Source organism: Cupressus sempervirens, chromosome 5 (assembly GCF_028749045.1).
Source record: "Cupressus sempervirens isolate cs-2001-9-10 chromosome 5, ASM2874904v1, whole genome shotgun sequence".
Classification (NCBI taxonomy): Eukaryota; Viridiplantae; Streptophyta; class Pinopsida; order Cupressales; family Cupressaceae; genus Cupressus; species Cupressus sempervirens.
In genome coordinates, this window is record NC_143122.1 from 686,493,872 (window position 1) to 686,511,486 (window position 17,615).

Genomic DNA, 17,615 nt, shown 5'->3' on the forward strand with positions numbered 1-17,615 from the left:
TTTCATTACAACATATGTCTCTAGGGGTCCTAGGACCCCTAGGGACATATTATAATTATTTATATAGGTCGAAAGGGGTCATAGGATAACCTATGATCCCTTTCAAAATATTTCATTACAAAATATGTTGTTAGGGGTCATAGGACTTGTAGGGACATATGATAATCATTTTTATGGTTGGAAAGGGGACATAGTATAACCTATGACCTCTTTCAACACATTTCATGATAACATATGTTCCTAGTTGCCCTAGGACCCCTAAAGACCGATTTGGTTGGTTCAAATGCATCTAAAGGATTTTTATGTTAACCTATGACCCCTTTTAATGAATTTCATTATAAAATATGTCTCTAAGGGCCTAGGACCACTAGAAATCCTTTTGGTTGGTTTGAATGCATCAAAAGGGGTATTGACGCATTTCATAACATATGTCCGTACAGATCCTAGGACACCTAGGGAACCATTTGGTTGGCTTGAATGTGTCAAAGGGGTCATAGGTTAACCTATGACCCCTTTCAATGCATTTCATGACAACATATGTCCCTAGGGGCCCTAGGACCCCTAGGGACCCATTTTGTTGGTTCAAATGCATCGAAAGGGGGTCATAGGCCCCTTTCAATGTATTTGAAGACTACATATGTCCCTAGGGGCCCTAGGACCCCTAGGGATATATTTGGTTGGTATGAATGCTTCAAAAGGGGTCATAGGTTAGCCTATTACCCATTTTGATGCATTTTATGATAACATATGTCCTTAGGGGCCTTAAGTCCCCTAGGGACCCATTTGGTTGGTTCAAATGCATCGAAAGGGGTCATATGTTAATGTATGATCTCTTTCAATGCATTTTATGACAACATATATCCCTAGAGGTCCTAACCTATTTAATTTATTTGAATGTGTTGAAAGCAATCATGGGTTAACCTATGACCCCTTTTAGTGCATTTCATGACAACATATATCCCTAGGGTCCCTAGGACCCCTAGGGACTTATTTAGTTGTTTTAAATGTGTCAAAAGGGATCATTTGATAACCTATGAGCACTTTCGACACATTTCATGACAACATATGGCCTTGTGGGCCCTAAGACCCCTAGGACATCGAAACAGGTCATAAGTACCCATTTGGTTGGTTTGAATGCATCAAAAGGGGTCATAGGTTAACTTATGACCCCTTTTGATGCATTTCATAACAAGATATGTACCTAGGGGCCCTAGGACCCCCAAGTACTTATTTGGTTATTTCAAATGCATTGAAAGGGGTCATGAGATAACCTATGACCCCTTTCGACCTATTTCATGACAACATATGTCCCTCGGGCCTAAGGACCCCTAGGATGTTGGAAGGGGTCATAGCTTAACCCATGACCCCTTTTGATGCATTTCATGACAAGATATGTCCCTAGGGGCCCTAAGACCCTTAGGGACCCATTTGGTTGGTTCGAATGCATCAAAAGGGATCATAGGTTAACCTATGACACATGTCTTTAGGGGTCCTAGGACCCTTAGGGACCTATTTGGTTGTTTCGAATGTGTCAAAATGGGTCATACGATAACCTATGACTCCTTTCGATGCATTTCATGACAACATATGTTCCTAAGGGCCCTTTCAATGCATTTCATAACAATGTATGTCCCTAGGGGGCCTAGGACCCCTAGGGATGCATTTTGTTGGTTCAAATGCATTGAAAGGGGTCATAGGTTAATGTATTTTATGATAACATATGTGACTAGGGGCATTAAGACCCCTAGGGACTTATTTAGTTGGTTTGAATGCATCAAAAGGGGTCATACAATAACCTATGACCCCTTTCAATGCATTTCATGACATCATATGTCCTTAGTGCCTTAGGACCCCTAGGGACCTATTTGGTTGGTTCAAATGAATCAAATGACCTATGACCCCTTTTGACACATTTCATGAGAACATATGTCCCCAAGGGCCCTAGGACCCCTAGGGATCCATTTGGTTGGCTTGAATGCATCAAAAAGGGTCACATGGACATATGTTGTCATGAAATGCATCAAAAGAGTCATTGATTTATCTATGACCCCTTTCGATGCCTCTCATGACAACATATGTCCATAAGGGCCCTAGGATCCCTAGGGACCCATTTGGTTGTTTCAAATGCATCAAAAGGGGCCATACAATGACTTATGACGCCTTTCAATGAATTTCATGACAACATATGTCCCTAGGGGCCTTAAGACCCCTTGGGACCCATTTGGTTGTTTTGAATGCATCAAAAGTTATCATATGATAACCTATGACCCCTTTTGATGCATTTCTTAACAACATATGTCTCTAGGGGTGTGATGACTACTAGGGACCCATTTGGTTAGTTCAAATGTATTGAAAGGGATCATAAGTTAAGTTATGACTCCTTTTGACACATTTTATGACAACATATGTCCATAGGGGCCCTAGAACCCCTAGCGACCAATTTGGTTGGTTTGAATGTGTTGGAAGGCATCATAGGTTTGTGACAACATATGTCCCTAGGGGCCCTAGGACCCCTAAGGACCCATTTGGTTATTTCAAATACATCGGAAGGGGTCATATGATAACCTATGATCCCTTTCACTGCATTTCATGACAACATATGTCTCTAGGGGCCCTATGACCCCTAGGGACCCATTTAGTTGGTTCAAATGCATCGAAAGGTGTCATAGATTAACTTATGACCCCTTTCGATGCATTTCATGATAATATTATATTTAATAATAATATAATATTGTAGATTTTAATATAATAATAATATATTACTAGATTATGTAACAATAATAATTATATATATTACTATATTATATTTAATAATAATAATAATAATCATAATCATATATAATAATAGGTAATAATTTTAATTATAATCAAATGTAATAATTTTGGTTTCCCTCCAAAATTTCAAAAAATTGAGTTGGGCTATGTATGCTTGAAAGAATTTTGACTGCCACTATTGGGAACCCGATTTCATATCGAGTATCTGATCTAGTATCAGATACCTAATTTGTAATTAGGTACCTTGATTAGGCTTGTTATTTACCAAACCTCTTTGGTTAATTCAAAAAATATGTTTAAGAAAGGTTTCACTAACATTCAGACATCAACCAACCATTTGACAATATTATTTTCAAATGAAAATTCAATGAAGTGAAAAGGAATTTTTTATAACACTCTCAAGATTTCATCAATATAATTGTTGTCAAATTCTAAGTTTGATAAGTATTTATTAGTTAATTTTTAATGAAGATGATTGTAAAGTGTTGATTGACATACTGATTAAGAAATAGCTATAACTTTTAAATGGTATAACATTTTTGAAAGCCAAAAATTGCACCAAATTTTATGCTTTGTCTAGTATAAGCAAAAAATAATAATTTGGTAAAGTTTTCAATTAATTAAGGTGGTTAGACACGAGAGTTTTTTAATTCTAAAAAAGTTATAGTAGAAAATTCATATTTAATTATTTATTTGGGATAAAGAGACCCAAAAATATGCATCACATCTAGGCATGAGTCTACTTTTTATATGTATAATTATATTAAAAATTATTGTCATTTAATTTTGATTAAGCTGGTTAGACATACACTTACTTTTTATTTTTGCTCTAAATTTTTTTTGGTACTGCATTAAAATCCAAACTTTTGACCAATCAAACAATTTTTTCTCCAAATAAGGCCCAATAGTTTAGAAACTACATTCAATTTTCTATAGATTATTTTCTTATAATTTTTTGATATAAAATCCAAAACCACTTAAAAATTATGTGTCAAGTTGACATAACCCTTATTTGCTGGTTTTTCACTACCACTTAAGGCCATAGTTTGGTTGACCATGATCTTGCACATATCCAAATAGCATAATGTACTTATCTCCTTTGTAGCTTTGCACTTCAATTGGTCCACACAAGTCAGTATGAACAATCTCTAGTATACTTTTAGAGGTATGGATTTTACTTTTAAAACTTGATTTTGTCATTTTGCCTAACTAAAATTATTTGCAGATTATATTATCAGGCTTCTTCAACTTAGGAAAACCTCTAACTTTTTTCATGTTACTAATACAAACCAATTTATCAAAATTGACATGACATAACCTTTTGTGCCACAACCATACATCATCAAATTTTACAACTAGACAAGTAGCATCATCTATATCAAGATAGAATAGATTACTCCAAGTTTGATCAACCTTTCCAATCAATTTTCTATTTCTGTCATATATCTTAGTAGCCTTGTTTTCAAACTCAACCTTACATCCCAAATTATTCAGTTGTGACAAACTCAAGAGATTATAGTTAAGTCCTTCAACATAGTAAGCATTTTCACATAAAATCTTATCTGTGAGTTTGATAGAACCTTTTCCTTTTATCAAACATGGTGTATCACTACCAAATCTTACACTATTTTCATCATAACAATTTAGGGAAATGAAGTTACCTTTACCGCTAGTCATGTGGTATGAACACTCACTGTCAATGATTCATCTATCATTCTTGTTCATACAAGTCACAAGTGTAGTTGCCTCATCTTCATTAGATTTATCCTTCACTGCAACATACACCACTTCATCATCATGTTCATCAGATTCATCTTTTGTCTCCTCTTTAGCAATGCAGAATGACTTTTTGCCTTTGTCTCTATAGTCCTTGCTATCTTCATCTCTCCTACTTTTGTACTTGTCACCAACTATGTAGTTATTCTTCTCTAGACATTTAGCAACAATATGACCAACATCAATGCATTAAAACAAATGATAGGTAATTTACCTTTGAACTTTGTTTTACCTTTGTGGAACCTTCTTGCCAGTAGTGCTATAAGTTGTTCTACATCCTCCTCATCGATATCACTGTCACTAGACACATACTTTATCTTTTTCTTCTTCTTTTTCTTATTAGGCTCCTTCAGTGACACCTTAGCTTTGAGAGAAATATTCTGAGGTTTGTAATTATCAAAGTTAGATAGCTCAAAATTAGTGAGTCTACCTACCAAATCTTCAAGTCATAGATTATTCCCTGGTATACATCTAAGTTCTTGAATTGTAGAAAATGTAATAGCACATATGTGCAATAGTGCACTTAAAACTTTGCATAGTACAATATCATCAACTATTTTAGTATTAGCTTCTCTTATTGAATTGACAACTTCTTTTTATCTTTGTAACATATTGGGAAATATTTTCACCTTATTCCATTCTCATATCATCAAACTTACCTCTAAGACTTTCAACTTTGGCTCTTAGAACATTGGTATCTCCTCCATACATGGTGGCTAATGCATCCCACATTTTCTTTGCACTATCAAGACCTCTGATATCATCAAATTTGGTATAAGTTAGGGTAGAGGAAATCTCCAACATTTCTTGGTTATGTTCTTTCTTCTTTTTCATATCATCAGTTGTTGGGGCTCTAGTAGGATTAACATGCTCAATGGTAATGGTAGATTGTGCATGATCTCCAAGTCCTCCAAGGTATAGCTTCATTAAAATTTTCCATGTAGTAAAGTTAACTCTATTAAGATTAAGTACTTCTCTTTTTGACATCACTATCTTTGTCCTTATAGTACCTTCAAACTAGTCCTCTTAAGCATATGGCTCTAATACCAATTGTTTGAATACTTTTAGAATAACTAGGGGGTGAATCAGTTATCCAAGGTCTAGATGTATAATTTTTTTTTTCACAAATTATTGAACCCATACAGCATTTATCTTCATGTATGCATCCATATGATTATGAAATCACTTAAAATTTATAGGTTACTATCAAATCAACTTGCAGAAATGTAAACATGAAACATAATAGATTCATCAACACACTTGACACAATGATTTACATGGAAACTTTATTTGGAAAAAACCACCAGTAACATGCTACTCTTTTTCACTCTTCTAAAGTGATGCCCTATGAAAGGTCAACCCTGTTAAAGGTTACAATATACACTATTAAATGTGACCATGTTAAAGGATTTCAATCACAATGTTAGGAGTGAGCCTTGTTAGAGGACTTTAGACCATTGATTTGGAATGTCACCCAATTAAAGGATTTACAAATAACTATTAACTCAACCTTAATCCAAAGGATTTACCCTAGACTGATACAATTACTAGAGAGTAATAATAAGGCTTGATCTAATAATAACTTACAACTCAATTTGTAGATTACAAATCTCTATTTCAGTCCTCCATTCTAGTTGGCCTTCACACATTTCAACTCTGATAGCTTGTTCAAGCATTCATACCCTTAAGCCTTCTTGCTTAACATGCCAATGCAAACTCTTCTCTTAGATCACTTGATGAAGAAAAACCCTTGACTCTTGTCTTCTTTAGTTTCTTGCACATAAAAACCTTTGTTTCTTGACTAGCCATTCCATCATAAATAGGAAATTAAGATCTTTTCTTGCTCATTCTTTATTATCCAATTTAGGTTTAGGATAGACTAGGTAGGATACAATGAATCTATCCCACATTCCATATCTCTTATTGAAACTTCTACTTAAATCCTTTTTGAATTCACCTAAAAAAATTTTACATTGAATTTTGTCCCACTAGCTCATCAACCTTATCTCCCACTTGGTTTACACATTCTAGGAAAATAAACTTGTTGGCTTAGATCCATCGAATGCATGATCTTTTAAAAAATGCAACCCCTCAACATTGTCTAGCTTCTGATGATTGGTACATACTATGTTTCTTGACATCATCTATGAAATTATATAGCATGAACTAAAGTTTACTAGTGCTTAGAATTAACTAAAATTTACTTGGCATCCACTACTTTACTCAATATATACTCGAATGAACTTTTATTTGCCTCCAACTAATTTTCTACTTGGCTTACACTAAATTTTCTCTGCACCTACTATCCACTTAGTCAAGCTTGGCACACAAACTTTGCATAACTTGTTCTTCTAAAATTTATTAGTGTAACCAACCTTTGTAACCTTAAGTAGATTATCAATACATCATGTTATCACTATCTTCACTAATTCTTGTACTCCTTTACATAATCATAACTCAACCTTTCTTCTACGTGTTGTTGTTGCATCTTTTGATCAAATCCTCTTCATCAATCAAATAACTGAGAGTACTCAAATCATATAAGTAGTTGTCTTACCAAAAAAGTCACCTTTGACATCAATGAAAACTAATGATTGAAGCTTATTGATCATACTTGTATCAATCTATTATCAACAATCTCCCTCTTTAATAGTCTTCTTTAATCTATTTCAAAAAAGTGATCCCAAACCTAAACCTAAACACCCCTCTTTATACTTTCAAAAATGGCTTACAAAAGATTCTAGGATCATTACATAATAGAAAGCTGACCAAAAGATGGTTTGCACACATCCCAGGAAAATATCCTTACATTAAATTCATGATTCAAATTAAATACACCAATCACCTCAAACTAAGAACCAATCACAAAATGAATCAAAGAACGAACCAAATATTAGCAAATATCAAGTTCACTCAATGCATGAAGGAACAAGTCAACCACCAAAGCACTCAATCAATACTCGACAACTGAGCCAACATTGAACAACTTGGCCAACACTAAAAAACTAATCACTAGAACTCAACACTAGAGGAAAAATGAACAAAGATGAGAGGGATAGAAAGGAAACCCAGGATGCTCCCACATCACACAAAAATAGATTAGATTTGAATATGTTCTAGTACAAAGAAGCATAGATCATACATATTTACTAAACCTTTGTCTAAGGATACATTTAATAATTTGAGAGGTATGTTTGGGGTTATGCCCCAAACAACTTTAGCATAGTTGATGCAGATATTAGATCAATCTAGTAAGTAGTAGAGCACTATTTCTTTTATCTAGACTAGATGCTTAATGCTTCTCTTATGGGGGAGTATGTGTGTTTGAGATGAGTCATTAAGGACTCTTGGTACTAGTATTTAAAGAGTGTCTTTAGACACTTGAGCTTGAAAACATTGTTTAGAAATCTACGAACTTAGAGAATTGCCAAATATTGATATATAATGATATTTGACAAATAATTTTATATTAATATTGATGTCTTGTAATAGTATTTCAATTATTTTAAACATATGAAAATAAATATCTATTTAAAAAAATAAATTTAATACTTATTGATTAATATAATTTATCAATAATAAATATTTATTAATATAACTAAGTGATCTAATGGTCATTAAATAATATTAATATAGTTAAAATTTTAATGCAATAACATCCTAGATTGCATTTCTATCCTATACATCATTGTACATTCTGTTAGTCATTGTTGTGTTACAGTTGTTGCAAGTTCTAGTATTGGAAGAATGTAGTGATTATTACGCACAATAATGACAAAGTTCCCTATGTTGGCTGATTCCCTTCTTTTGATGAGTTATGTGGTCATCAAGTTCCTTCAAGTGGTCAGTAAGTTCACTAGTTTATTTATGCTTAGTTCCTTGTTTGACCAATTTTGTTTGTGATTGGTTCTTAGCAAGAGCCACATTACTTATCAAATTTGAGTCATATTTAATGAGAGGATCATTCTTTGGGATGTCTGTAGACTACTATGAGGTTGGCCTTCTCCTATGTAAAGATCTAGAATATTTTGTAAGCCATTTTGGAAAGTCTAAGTAGTAAGTCTAGTTTATATTTAGCAGTAGAGTAGGCTAGATGATCAAGTAGAAGAATCATAGAACTTAGCAAGAGAAATTATGGATATTTGATCACAACTATATCATATTGGATGCATTTTGATGTATATCTGATTATTTTATCAGCCGCAACCCAGAAGGCCCCATAGTTAGGCATGTTTGCTAATATTTCAATTAATCAATATATATCTTACTATTTCTTCTCTCATTGGTTTTATTCTTCATTTGTTTTCTTCCATTGTGTTTACTCAGAAAAGTGTTTGGATAGTTAGGTGTGCCTCTTGCCCTAATTTTACAACTATCCATGCATCAAGTGGTTGTAGAGCTTGAGGTTCACCTTGTGAAGATTGGATTTTGTAGAACATTGATTGGATTTTGGTTGCAGGGTTGAATATCTATGGATTTGATCTATTGCTACTAGAATGATCAAAGCATAGTCCCAAAAGATGTAGAGGATGTTGACACAAGAAAAAATGGGAAAATACTGAAATCTACTTTTTTGGTATTTTCTATTTTATAGTATTTTGCATTTTTGGAGGCCTCTAGTGCAGCCAAGAAGTCATAGCTATGCTAAAGAATTCAAAAACTAAATGGAGATCTTTAGAATAATTTTCCATAAATTTTGATGATTAATGATTTTGAGCTATGAGTAGAAAGTTATGTTGGAAATGATTGAATAAGAATGATGGAACTGGCAAAGAATGTTTTCAATCATTGTTTTGTCATTGATGTCAAACTTGCTACTTGTAGGAATGACAATTGTTTTAGTGATCCAAATACTATCAATTGGTTGATTGACAAGGAGGCGGCAATCAATAAGATGTAAGTAGATTACCTAGAGAAAGGTTGAAGTTATGATGATGTAATGAAGTACAAGGATCACTAAGTCATTGATGAAATAGTGTATTGTTGACATATTCTAAGACACATATAATAGACAAATTAAAACATATCAAAGATGTAAGGGTTTAGCTATGATATTTGTGACAACCTAACTAAGTTCATAAGAGAATGCTGAGCAAGCTAGTTAGTGCCGAATAGATTCTTAGTTGAAGCTGAGCAAGTTCACTTTTAGAGTGTGCCGAGTAAATATCAAGTGCTGAGCAGAAAACAAGTGCCAAGCAGAAAACAAGTGCAAGTAAATATCAAATGCCGAGTAAACATCAAGTGCCGAGCAAGAAACAGGTGCTGAGTAAAGATATAGATGTCGAGCAGGATACAAGTGTCGAGTAACACAAAACAAGCTGAGTATAAGTAAGCCAATAATGCTGAGTTGCTACATTATTTTGAAATCGAAGATTCGCTAGCTTTGAGCCGACAAGGTTGTTACCTAGAAGTTTGTAAACTAGATAAAAGATAAGAGTGATGAGCTGGTGGCACATAACACCATGTAAAATAGTTTTTGGTGAATACAACTAGATGCTAGACAAGGTTTCTAGATGAAGAAGAAATATAGGGTAGATACATTATATCCTACCTAATCCATTGAAACCCTAGAATTGGAGAGGGAGAATTGAGTAGGAAAGATATTTTTAGATTTCTATTTAAGAAGTCATAAGGTCATGAAGCAGTAGTGTGGTGGTGGTGAGAAAGTATGGAATCATGAGCTACTGAAGAAAAGTGCTAAGGAGAAAGAGAGTGAAAGAATACTCTGTTTTCTCTGGATGACCACAGATATGATTGCATTGGTATGATGAGTAAAGAAGACTCAAGGAAACAAAGCTTGAGAGGAAGACAAGCTAACAGAACTAAAGTGATTAAAAAGCCAAGCAAAGGATTGAACTGAAGTGTGATATATAATCTGCAAGTTATGTGGTAAGTTGTATCAGATCAAAGCCATGGTTGTTAATTCCTAGCAATTGTAACAGTTAAGATAAATCCTATGGACTTAGGTTGGTTTAATAGCCATATTGTAAATCCTTTAACAGGGTGACATTCCAAGTGAATGTTCCAAAGTCCTTTAACCAGGCCCATTCCTAATAGTTTGGTGAAATCCTCTAACAAGGTCGCATTTAACAATGTGTTATAGCCTTTAATAGGGTAGGCTTTTCACAGGGCAGACCATCAGAATTGGTTAAAATCAATTGTGCAGTTATTTTGTGGGTATCACCCCCACCTTAGTTTTACCTTCTTATTCCTGGAGGGTTTCTATGTTATCAAATTCTTAGTGTTATGGTGAGATGCATGTCTACTTTTCTTAGTTGTTTCAATATTTAAATTGCATACATGATAAGTTCAGTTATGCACCATTAAGGATTTGAAAAAAAAAAGGAAAAAATTGTTATTATGGCATTTGGACCTTGAATAACTGATTCAACCCCACCCCCCCCTCCCCCCCCCCCCCCCCCCCCTCGCACCCCCTCTTAGTTATTCTAAAGAATTATAACAATTGGTATCCGAGTCTCGGCTGCTGATTTAGTTTAAAAGGACCAGAAGTAGAAAAGATCAAAATGCCTAAGAGAGAAGCTCCCAAGCTCAAAAAAGACAACTTTGTTGCTTGGAAAAGCTTGATGAAGCTACATCTTGGATCCATAGGAGATTATGCCCAAAATTCAATTGATACTGAACCTGTTGATCCAACTGGTGCTCCTACTGTAGAAGATTTAAAAAACAAATAGGAACACAATCAAACAATGCTGGAAATTGCTTTTGCACTCAACTACGCTGAATTTGATGACATCAAAGTATGTGACACTGCATTCAAAATTTGGAAAGCCTTATTTGATATTTATGGAGGAGATCAAAATGTCCAAAGAGCAAAAAGAGAAAGTCTCAGAGGAAAGCTTGATGATATGAAAATGGAAGAAGGTGAGAATGCTATTCAGTATGCTGCTAGAATAAAGGAAGTGGTAAGTGCAATAAGATGCTTGAATGGTCAATTAGATGATGATATATTAATAGTAATTTTTTAAGAACCTTGCTTCCTATCTATCCTATTAGAGTATTAGCTATATAAGAGCTAAGATGTGTGCCAAGAAATAATCTAAGTTTTGAAGGCATAGTAGGTAGACTCACTGCATTTGAGTTATCTAACTTTGACAACTACAGACCTGAGAATGTTGAATCTGCTTTCAAAGCCAAGCTATCATTAAAAGATGTTGATAAGGTGAAATCAAAGAAAGAAAGAAGAAAGATGAAATATGTATCCAGTGATAGTAGCACTAATGAGGAAGATGTGGAACAATTGGAAGCACTACTAGCTAGAAGATTTCACAAAGGAAAAGGAAGATTCAAAGGTAAGATGCCTATCATTTGTTTTAATTGCAATGAAGTAGGACATATTGCTACAAGGTGTACACAGAAAAAGGAATACAAGGAAGGCAAAAAGTACACAAATAGAAGAGAATATGACAAGAGAGATTACAAAGACAAAGGCAAGAAGTACTATATTGCTGAAGAGGATTCTGATGATAATGATGATGAAGGTGTTTATGTGGCCATGAAGGACCAATCTGATGAAGAAGAGCCAACAACACTAGTAACATGCATGAACAATAATGATAAATGGATCATAGATAGTGGATGCTCACATCAAATGATAGGAAACAAAAGTAAGTTTGTTAACTTTACTCAGTATGATGGAAATTGTGTTAGATTTGGTAATGATGCTCCATGTCAAGTCAAAGGAAAAGGTTCCATTAAGCTTATAGAATAATTTTCATGTGATAATGCATACTATGTTGAAGGACTAAACTACAATTTGCTAAGTGTCTCACAGTTAGGCAATGTAGGTTGCAAAATAGAATTTGGAAATAAAATTGCAAAAAACTATGATACTGATGGTAGACTGATAGGAAAAGGAGATTAAACAAGAAGTAATCTATTTTATCTTGATCTACAAAATACCTCTTGTCTCGTTGCAAAATTTGATGATGTATGGTTATGGCATAGAAGGCTATGTCATGTCAACTTTGATAATCTGGTCAATATCAATAAAATGTAGAAAGTTAGAGGTTTACCCAAACTAAAGAAGCCTGAAAATATTATGTGCAAACAATGTCAGCTAGGAAAGATGACCAAGTCAAGTTTCAAAAGTAAAACTATACATCTAAAGAAGTACTTGAGTTAGTCCATATTGATTTATGTGGTCCAATGGAAGTACAAAGCTACAAAGGAGACAAATATATAATATTGTTTATTGATGATTATTCTAGGATGATGACTATTATGTTTTTAAATCAAAAAGCTAATGCTTTTCAAATGTTTAAGTGGTATGTGGCTAGAGTTGAAAAGGAAATAGGAAAGAGTTTGAAATGCCTTAGATCGGACAGAGGTGGTGAATTTACATCAAATGAATTTGAGATATTCTGTAATAACAAAGGAATCAAGAGACAAAATGTCAGCCCCAAGAACTCCCCCACAAAATGGAATTGCTGAAAGAAGAAATAGATCTTTGATTGACTGTGCTAGAACATTAATGATGGAAAAGACTGTTGCTCTAAAATATTGGAGAGAAGCTGTAAGTGTGGCTATTCATACACTGAACCGAGTACAAGTCAAGAAAGGTACAAATGCAACACCTTTTGAATTATGGTATGGTCACTCACCCAATGTAAAGCATTTCAAATTATTTGGCTGCAAATGTTTTATCCTTAAAGATGCTAGAAATGGAAAATTTGATGCAAAAAGTGATGAAGGCATATTCCTTGGTTACTCCACTAGAAGTAAAGTGTACAAGTGTTTAAATACTAACACTGACAAAATTGTGGAAAGTGAAAATGTAAGCTTTGATGAGCATGCAAATGTCCAAATTGAAAAACCAAAGAAAATGGATGACTATAGAACCTTCATGTATTCTTATGAAGGAATGCCCATTGACAAAGATACCATCAATCAAACTAGGATTCAACAACAAGTTTCAGTTTTAGCTGACTCACAACTAGTGAATGCCGAGTTACATTCAGAAGCCAAGTTGCAAAATGAAGAAAATGCTCATTCTAACTTTGAAGTCAGTACACATGACAGAGATATAGAGCTACTTGACAATGAAGTGCATAGTGATCCTGAATTTGAAAGATCAAATATTGAAACAAGGACAAAACCAAGATTGTCCAAATATGTGAAGAGACATCACCCTACTAAATAGATAATTGGTGATAAAGATGCAAGACCAATGACAAGGAATAGACTAAGAAATGAATCATGCCTACTACAAAAAATTGAACCTAAGACAGTGTATGATGCATTACAAGATGGTGACTGGCATAAAACTATGGAAGAAGAAATTGATCAAATAAAGAAGAACAAAACTTGGAGTTTAGTTCCTAGACCAGTTACAAAAATGTGATTGGTACCAAATGGGTATTTAGAAACAAGCTAGATAAGAATGGAGAAATTACTAGAAACAAAGCCAAACTAGTATGTAAAGGTTATGCTCAAGAAGAAGGATTAGACTATGGGGAAACATTTGCCCCTGTTGCAAGAATGTAAGGAGTAAGAACTTTACTTGCATATGCTGTTTATAAAGGTTTTGAAAGTCTATCAGATGGATGTAAAGTCTACTTTTCTGAATGGTATATTGGAAGAGGAAGTCTACATTGAACAACCAGATGGTTTTGTTGATGAAAATAACAAAGATATGGTTTGTAAACTACATAAAGCACTCTATGGTCTGAAATAAGCACCTAGAGCATGGTATGAGAGACTTCACAAGTATCTAGTGCAAATTGGATTTGAAAGAACTGATGACAATAGCAACATGTACATCAAATCAAAAGAAGGTAAGGAAATTATTGTATCTGAAATCTTTGTAGATGACACAGTGTTTGGAGGAAAGGAAGTGCTTTGCAAAAAATTTTCTGACAAAATGAAACATGAATTTGAAATGTGTATGTTTGGAGAAATCAAATTATTTGTTGGTTTACAAGTACATCAGCTAAAACATGGTATATTTATGACACAATCAAAGTACATCAAAGAGATACTTAAAACATTTGGATTAGAAGATTCCAAACTTGTTAGCACACCAATGGCAACAGGACATAAGCTATCCAAAAATGATGTATCAGCTGAAGTTAATCAAAAAATGTATAGATCCATGATTGGAAAGCTAAGATATGTTGTACATAGCAGACTAGACATAGCATTAGCAGTTTGAATAGTGGCTAGATTCTCTACTAATCCCAAAGAGAACCATCTAAAAGAAATAAAAAGAATAATGAGATATCTTAAAGGAACTGATGACTTTGGTCTATATTATAAAAAGAATGAAAAGTTTGAGCTCAATGCATACACAGATGTAGATTGGGGAGGTAACATCGATGACAAAAAAAGTACAAGTGGAGGAGCAATATTTTTAGGAAAAAGATTACTTACTTGGACTAGCAAGAAGAAAACATGCACATCTCAGTCTACTGCAGAATCAGAATATGTGGCAGCAATAGTCAATTGCACAAACATTGTATGGCTCACACATTTATTGAAAGGAATGAAAGAAGAGGTAACCAAACCTGTGATATTGTATTGTGATAACACAAGTGCTATAAACATATCCAAGAATCTAGTAATGTATGCAAAAACTAAGCATATTGCAATCAAGTATCACTATGCCAAAGAACTGGTAGAAGAAAAACAAGTGAAGATGGAGTATATTCACACAAAGGAACAAATTGCAAATATCTTCACCAAACCATTGCCCAAGGATGCTTATGAATATCTAAGAGGAAAGGTAGGAGTAATGCCCCTAACTCAAGCAATTTAAAACAAAAAAGATGCTGCCCTGCATCAATAAGAGTAGATCATTGAAATATTAGAAGAGTGATGCAGAGGATGACAACAAAAACCAGAAACTCCAAATCAGTCACAAGCATGGTGACAGAGGGAGAAAATATGAGATGCAAAGCCTATATTTACATGTTAAAGATGCTACATATTTGGCATTTATGTCAAAGAGGGAGATATGAAGAAACTGATCAAAATAAAAAAAATAAGAGAGAGATACTCATAAGGGAGATATATATGAAAGAGGGAGACTTATGAGAAATTGAAAGGTAAAGATTGTTGGAAAATGAAGATGGGGTAACTGAGAGGGGAGGGGTGAATCAGTTACCACAAAAACATTTTCAAAAGTTCCAAAGATGCCTTAAACTTAGTTGCTGCTGCTACTCAATAAACATAAAAATTACTGCTTAAAACTTGATAGATGTTTAGTTAATTTATGAAGCATTTACTGAAATAAGCGATTATGCAAAAGAAAGTAATCATTAACACAGTAGACACCAGATTTACGTGGAAACCCAATATGGGAAAAACCACCAGCAACTAGTCACCAATTTTCACTCTTCTGAAGTGAGCCCTGTTAGGAGCCAACCCTGTTAAAGGTTACAAAACACACTGTTAGGTGTGACCCTGTTAGAGGATTTAATCACCCTGTTAGGAGTGGCCTTGTAAGAGGTCTTTTGAACAATTCAACTGAATTGCCACCCTGTTAAAGGATTTATGAAATGGTTGTTAAACCAACTCTGTTAGGAGATTTTGGAATCACTGTTACAATGGTTAGAAAGCAACAATGAATGATCTAAAAATACATGCAACTTATCTTGCTGAATACAGATCTCAGTTTTGCTCCACAAGATCCTTACTAATCAAATATATCTCTGCAGCTCCAAGATTTTCCTCTGCTCAATTCTACTTAGGCACACGCAAGTCTCTTCCTTGCACTTCCTTGCACTATCCGTACATCCTCTTTTTCCTCTTGTTTTTTTTCGCATCTTGAGCACCTCTTTATATATTATTCATAATACCAGGTCAGCCCAACCAACTTGTCAAAACAATTCCAAAGTCGGCTTGCCCAACCAACTTGACGAAACATATTCCAAAGTCGGCTTGAACTAAAAAACAAAATTCTTCACTGGCCGACGCTGCTCGGTCAATACAGAACAAAAACTTCCTTCTTGTGTTAACTGGTAGAACTCGGTAAAAACTACAATTACCGAGGAATTTGGTAAACCTGCCACTTCCTTTGGAAACTGACTAGACTCGATAAAATCTATCTTCGACTACCGAGTGAGCTCGGTGAAAACTCGACTTTCCTTAGCTTACCGTGCGAACTCGGTTAACACTATTCGTTCGCTACAAAATCCTTTGATACTCGAGTGATCTCGATAAGAACTAAACTTTCCTTAGCTTACCGAGTGAACTCGGTTAACACTAACTCACCGTGTGACATACATGAATGCTCGGTATACACTGCAAAAGGCTTTTACTAATCGACTGAGCTCAGTAGACTCTGTAAACTGTTTTCCTGGTTGATAGAACTCGGTAGACTCTGTCTGATAACTGATATGACATTTGTGTAACATCAAAGACAATACACAATTATTTAATTGTATTCAACAATCTCCCTCTTTGGCATTGATGGCAACACAACATGTCATAGCAAGAATGAAATTTGAAAGCAAGTCTACTGCTACACAACACAATTAACAATTCTCCCTCTAAGATAGAGAACTCTCCTTCTTACAGTAATCTCCCTCTGTGAAGAAATTACTTAACCAAATTTCGGATTTCGAAAAAGATATGACAGTAAAACTCTCCCTCTTTGACAACACATGCCAAAGAGCATCTAATTTCAAATGAATTTCATTGTACCTTTAGTACTGATTCATATGCAATATTTCCTTGATTTGTTGCATCAACTGATGATTGTTCAATTTTGTAAGAGCTGATGCATCACTAAAACTTATTTTAGTGAACTTCAGATAGGGGAATAACCCCTAACTTACCTCTGAGATACAAAAATGCATCCTTAGGTAAAGGCTTTGTGAATATGTCAGCAATCTATTCCTTTGTATGTACATATTCCAATCTGATTTCCTTTTCCTGCACCAATTCTCTGACAAAGTGATACTTGATTGCAATGTGCTTAGTCTTAGAATGCATTACTAGATTTTTAGATATATTGATTGCACTTGTGTTATCACAAAACATGACGACTGGTTCCTTGATTTCCATCTTCATGCCTTGTAGCAATTGCTTGAACCAAACAATAT